This window comes from Lithobates pipiens, unplaced genomic scaffold (assembly GCF_037356315.1).
Source record: "Lithobates pipiens isolate NorthernLeopardFrog02 unplaced genomic scaffold, aLitPip1_a1.2 Scaffold_25, whole genome shotgun sequence".
Taxonomy (NCBI): domain Eukaryota; kingdom Metazoa; phylum Chordata; class Amphibia; order Anura; family Ranidae; genus Lithobates; species Lithobates pipiens.
In genome coordinates, this window is record NW_027507787.1 from 174,308,812 (window position 1) to 174,316,220 (window position 7,409).

Below are 7,409 nucleotides of genomic sequence, written 5' to 3' on the forward strand. Positions count from 1 at the left end.
TAAGCGATCGTTTTTCTGATCGCTGTATTAGTGTCACAGGTGACGCTAGTTAGGCAGGTAGGTATTTAGGTTCGCTGCAGCTTTTTATAGCGCCAGGGACCCCCATATACTACCGCATAAAGCCCCCTAATTGCCCCCTAGTTAACCCTTTCACCAGTGATCACCATATAACTGTTACAGGTGACGCTGGTTGGTTAGTTATTTTTTTATAGTTTCAGGGCACCCGCCATTTATTACCTAGTCTCACTAGTGTACCCCTAAATTTAGGGGTGTCTACTTTCCAAAATGGGGTCATTTGGGGGGGGTTTGTGCCATCTTGGCATTTTATGGCCTTCAAAACTGTAACGCCCTTAGAAAGCCTGAAGGCGGTGCTTGGTTTTCGGGGCCCCGTACGCGGCTAGGCTCCCAAAAAGTCCCACATATGTGGTATCCCCATACTCAGGAGAAGCAGCAGAATTTATTTTGGGGTGTCATTTCACATATGCCCATGGCATGCGTGAGCAATATATCATTTAGTGACAACTTTGTGAAAAAAAAAAAAAAAAAAAAAAGTTTGTAATTTTCCCGCAACTTGTGGCAAAATATAAAATATTCCATGGACTCAACATGCCTCTCAGCAAATAGCTTGGGGTGTCTACTTTCTAAAATGGGGTCATTTGTGGGGGTTTTGTGCCATCTTGGCATTTTATGGCCTTCAAAACTGTAATAGGTAGTGAGAAGTGAACTCAAAAATTTACGCCCTTAGAAAGCCTGAAGGCGGTGCTTGGTTTTCGGGGCCCCGTACGCGGCTAGGCTCCCAAAAAGTCCCACATATGTGGTATCCCCATACTCAGGAGAAGCAGCAGAATTTATTTTGGGGTGTCATTTCACATACGCCCATAGCATGTGTGAGCAATATATCATTTAGTGACAACTTTGTGTAAAAAAAAAAAAAATTTTTTTTTTTGTCATTATTCAATCGCTTGAGGCAAAAAAATAAAATATTCAATGGGCTCAACATGCCTCTTATCAATTTCCTTAGGGGGTCTACTTTCCAAAATGGGGTCATTTGGGGGGGTTTTGTACTGCCCTGCCATTTTAGCACCTCAAGAAATGAGATAGGCAGTCGTAAACTAAAAGCTGCGTAAATTCCAGAAAACGTACCTTAGTTTGTAGATGTGACAACTTTTGCGCAAACCAATAAATATACAATTATTGACTTTTTTTTTACCAAAGACATGTGGCTGAATACATTTTGGCCTAAATGTATGACTAAAATAGAGTTTATTGGATTTTTCTAATAACAAAAAGTAGAAAATATCATTTTTTTTCAAAATTTGCGGTCTTTTTACGTTTATATCGCAAAAAATAAAAATCGCAGAGGCAATCAAATACCATCAAAAGAAAGCTCTATTTGTGGGAAGAAAAGGACGCAAATTTTTGTTTGGGTACAACATTGCATGACCGCGCAATTACCAGTTAAAGCAGCGCAGTGCCAAAGTGTAAAAAGACCTCTGGTCATTTACCAGCAAAATGGTCCGGTCTGAAAGTGGTTAAGGAGCCCAAACTTGTTCCCACAAAGTTGGTAGAATTAAATTGTTCAAAATGTCTTGGTATGCTGACACCTTAAGAGTTCCCTTGACTGGAACTAAGAGGCCAGCCAAACCGCTGAAAAACAACCCCACACCATAATCCCCCCTTTACTAAATGATTTGGACCAATGCACAAAGCTAAGTCCATTTAAGACATGGATGAACAAGCTTAGGGTAGAAAAACTTGACTGGGTGGCACAGAGCCCTGACCTCAACCTGATAGAACACCTTTGGGATGAATTAGAGCAAAGACTGTGGGCCAGGGCTTCTATCCACATCAGTGCCTGACCTCACAAATGCGCTTCTGGAAGAATGGTCAAACATTCCCATAGACACACTCCTAAACCTTGTGAACAGCCTTCCCAGAAGAGTTGAAGCTGTTATAGCTGCAAAGGGTGGACCAACTGTATATTACAATCTCTCTGAATGTATTCAAACAAGTCCTAAATGATGCACTCCAATATGTGCAAAAACTTTAACCTATGGTGGATGTACATGACTCTAGCCACATTTTGTAATATGAAACTGTACTTCAGAATCCACAGATTGCAAAAAGAATAAGCTATTTTTTGCACAGTCAAGCTTGGTATAACTGCATCATTTTGGTCAGTTGTCACATATTGTAGATAATTAGTGCAGCACTAATCATAAATACATAGATGTGCACAAATGGTGATATGAGATAAATCATGTAAACAAAATATAACACAAATCTGTATAGAAAAAAGTAATGTCATGGGTAAACTTAACTGAATAAATTAGTGTTATGATCAATTTGGATCACGCAAAATTATCAATCATCCAGAGAGGAAGAATCGCCACTGCGAAGAAATCTGCTACCAAATGGAATATAAGGAGGCTTACCAGAACATATGTACCCAACTTGGCTTATAACAAATGGGTCAATAAGGCAATGGTGTCTCAATACCTGGATATGGACACTCCACTTCAAATGGGACTGTGTGTTGCTAAGGCGACTGCCAACCCTCACCGAAACTGATGTAGCAATATGTGTTGGTATACAGGGCCTTTCAAAGTCAAAGGTGGAATCCTCTCATCAACACTCCATTAGTACATAAATCCAAGTAGAGAATTATAGAAGACTCGACATAGTGTAAAGCCATCGATATCAAATTTATTAGAAACAGACCACTTACATTTCAGTATACATCAAAGCATGAGATGGACAATTCATGGTAAACTAGGAAAAATTAACTGTACTGGCATAGACAGGACAATGGGTCCATTATACGTGCCCATGATTTCCAAGCACAGTGTTTGCTGGGTGAATGTATGCAGCGAACACAATTCTATGATGCTACCTCCTTAGTCTGCCTGTAAAGTAGCGCATCTTTCCCATGTTTAACAGTACCACAGCAAAATTACATTTCTAAAGGAAAATATGTCATTTAAAACTGATTGCGGCTGTAATGTATTGTTGGATCCTGGAAATGTAGATAAAAATCATTGAAAAAAAGACAGTGTGGGTTAACCCCCCCACTCCATTAAAAGGTCCTTTGGGTCTGCTATTAATATTAAGGGGAACCCCATGCCAAAAATACCAAAACAAAAATAAATTGGGCCTTAGGCATTGGTGGTGCCAGAACACTGTACGCGCTCAGTTATTCTTGTTGGGTGCAGGAACAGGCCCTGCTGTGATATAATATATAATATATTAAAAATATAACAATTTTGGCTAAGCTAGCATTTAGACGCTAAGCATGTGGATGGCTGGGACTTGATTTTTTTTTTTACGGTTCAGCTACTGGGGTACAGAAATTTGCCTGCTAAAATCAATAGGTGGTGTACTGCTAGCAGTTTGGCTGCAAGTACTTGGGTCACCTATTCCTATACCTTCATTGCTCTCAGTGCAGGTTTTTAAGAGTGCTGGTGGTATAGTAGGGTTGGAAATCCCTGATGAGAAGCAAGGAGAAGTCCACCTTTTTCTATTTATGTGGATCTTTCAAGTTCTGTTGCCAACGGACTGCGGGGCAGGTCATCATATGTCTTGTGGGGACATAATTCTGGGGATTCCTCTGTACATAATGGGCCTATGGAAGGAGCGACTGTGGACAAGGAGCCGGTGGAATAGGCTGCTTTGGCAGCTGCACTGGAAGGCAAACTACTCTAAACCTGGGTGACAGAGGATGAGGATGGCTTTGTTATCCACTCCACCAACTCTACTGCATGTTGTGGCTCAATAACAAGGCCAGCAGCAGAAAAAAAAGACACGCGTGCCACATTCAGAGGATGCACCATGTCCACCACTGTTGACTGTAGACACAGAGGCTGCTTGCCCTCTTTTAGTGGCCTGTGACTGTCTGCCTCTCCTTGGTGGCCTTCCAAACATGATGTATTTTTTGTTTTACAACACCACACTACACTGTATTATATACTGTGTATACCGCCTGAAGTGTATTGGAGAGTATACAGGCTACACTGAATGCAGTGTGTGTGTGTGTGTGTGTGTGTATATATATATATATATATATATATATATATATATATATAATATATATTTATATATGTTTTTTTTTTTTTATTTACAAACACACTGACTGATTATAGTCACACTGAATATAAAGTCTATGCTAAATCTATCGAATAACCTGCCTGCTTACTCTAATTCAAGCTATCTCTCTGTCCACGCCAACAACACTACACACAGCCGCTATGTAAGCAGCCTTATATTGTGTGGGGAGTGGACTTGGTCCCCCGAGTCATGATTGGCCAAAGGCACCCTGCCCTTGGCCAATTATGGCTCTCTCAGCAGAGTGTGCTGTGATTGGCAAAAGCATGCAGGTCAGGTGCATGCTTTGGCCAATCATCACACAGCAATGCACAGCGATCATGCAGTGCATTATGGGGCATTCCGGGGCGCTTGAATTTCCCGCAAAGCCCAATGTGTTCAGATCGTCTTAGACCAAACAAACACCCAAATGTTCGAGTCGAACAGCGGGCTCATCCCTAATCTCAAGAGTGTTTACTTGTGTTCTCTTACAGTGTACCTTACTTAAAGTGTTCCTAATCCCAGGACCCTACATTCACTATATCTGGTCTCCCACAGTACAAAGAACAGAAATTATTTTAGTAAATATAAATGGCTTAATACCTTTTATCAGCAGTATATCTAGCAGTCCTGTGGCTTCTATCAGTGTCTGGTTAAAGCTTTTAGGAGACATTTTAATGCTGCACTGACTGTCCTATCTGAATGCAGGACCTCTGATCCTCTGCCTGGACAGTGCTGATTGGCCCTGTGCTGATTACATGCACCCTCGCAAGAAAAAATACTCTCTAGCAATACACACCATACTGAGCATGTGCAGCCTGTCCACTGGCTCTGTATTATGCAGAAATGTATTGAGGACTGTGAAAGGAGGAGAGGATCAAACAGCCTTTTTACACAATGCAGAGGATTAACCCCTTTGGTTCCACAGTGAGTATAACACGCATGCTTTACTGCATATACACACTGATTTTACTCTTGTGGGTTTAGTAACACTTTCATGATTTCCCATGCAAGCCCGCTTTAACAGGCTGCATCCCACATCACAGACTGTGGTTCTGCCCTATGGAAGATAAACAAAACAGATAGCTGGCGAGCACACACTGTCTTAAAAGCTGCCCAATACTCTCAGCAAACATACCCAGCCCCTTCCATCATGGCACAGTGTACGATACAGTCACTGCACACTAGGGGTGGGAGGGGCTTGGTGGGGAAGAACTGCGCAGTGAGATAAACAGCCAATATTAGTGGTGACGCCTCTATTAATGCCTTTGAAGGCAAAGGGGAACATTGGAGTCACTGTTATTGCAGAACTGAGCCTAAAGATAAATGGCAGGAAGGCATAAAAGATTTAATGAAAACAAAAATGTGATCATCGCTGGAAGGTACAATTACACCTGCAAGTACACCAAGAGATATAAATTGTTAAATGGATGCTTGCTTTGTGCTGTGCTTTAACCAAAGATCAAACAAAGGATCTTCCCTACGCGTTTCCTGGGGCGGGGACTTTGTTCATGACATCATCACAGAAGTGGCCCAGCCTCATTCCTGGGATCAGCTGTGTTTATTATATGTAGTACTTTCATGTATATTTACAAGTGCTTTGAAGCTTTAAAAAAAAAAAAAAAAAAAAAGTATTGCCTTTATAGTTTTACACTATGCAGTTCTCCTATTTGTTTTCTTTATAATATACCGAAAAACCAAAAGTTGACTGGAGGATTTGACCTGGCGTGGGAAATTCCTAGCATCTCTGTGATGGGAGGGTGGTTATATTTTGAGGCTATTTTTGAATTCTCTGTTTCGGACGATGAACTTGACTTGGTTAGTATGTGTGATTTGCATGTGGTGGAGGAACACACCGGTGAAGTGTGGCACGAGTTAAAGAATTGCACTTATTTGAGATATAGTGCTGAGACTGTTTAAATCACCGATCTCTATATGGTGGACTTTTTGCACTGGACTGTGTTTTGATTTATTGCCTAAAGCGCAGCATCCACTTGTATTTAAAAATTTTCATGGCTTGGGTGGCAAAGAGCCACCCCCTAGTGGCCATGGCACCTTGGGCTGCAATCCATGTTACCTAGGGTTAAATCTAGCCCTGAACTTCAAAACATTCCATAAAATTTGTAGGGTTATGTATATTACATTTTCATGAAATACTGCTTCTGTTGGTACCTTCTACTTCTGGAATCAATGGTAGATTTTTTTTAAGCCCCGCAGTTAACAGTCCTTTGACCTGTGAATCTTACATTGGAATGTAATTCAGACACATTGTCACTCTTTTATTGACAAAATTACACTCTCAGGCGATTAGTCATTGATGTGTCCAAGTATTTACAGCATTGATTAAAACATATATTGGAGAACTGAAGTTTTATTCAAAATAGACTTTGCTATTGATTTCATGGGGTTGTGGCCTCAGTGATTTTATGCTAAAGAGCTTCTACTCATAAGGTGTGAACTGTGTGGGAATAGAGAATCTGAAAAAAAATACAGAATATAAAAAATAAAATTTAACGTAAAGACGGCACATAAATCAGTAAGTATTTCCTATGTTATATTTTTAATTCATACCTTATTAAACCGAAAGATTTTAACGACAAATTTAATGAGCAATCATAATATTCCATTTGGAATACTAACAATATTGAAGTATATGGTGCCTGGCAGCAGGTTTCCATTTATCTATGCCAGTTTTGCTGAACTTTCCCTGAATGAGTAGCCCCTTTTAATGGGGTCAACAACAAAATATAGTCATTTGAAAATGTGTGTGTGTGTGTGTGTGTGTGTATGTGTGTGTGTATGTGTGTGTGTGTGTATATATATATATATATATATATATACACACAGTATCTCACAAAAGTGAGTACACCCCTCACATTTTTGTAAATATTTTATATCTTTTCATATGACAACACTGAAGAAATGACAATTTGCTACAATGTAAAGCAGTGAGTGTACAGCTTGTATAACAGTGTAAATTTGCTGTCCCCTCAAAATAACTCAACACACAGCCATTAATGGCAACAAAAGTGAGTGCACCCCTAAGTGAAAATGTCCTAATTAGGCCCAAGGTGTCTATTTTTGTGGCTACCATTATTTTTCAGCATTGCCTTAACCCTATTGGGCATGGAGTTCACTAGAGCTCTTCCACTCCTCCATGACGATGTCACAGAGCTAATGGATGTTAGAGACCTTGCGCTCCTCCACCTTCTGTTTGAGGATTCCCCACAAATGGTCAATAGGGTTTAGATCTGGAGTCATGCTTGGCCAGTCCATCACCTTTACCCTTAGCTTCTTTTGCAAGGCAGTGGTCATCTTAGAGGTGTGTT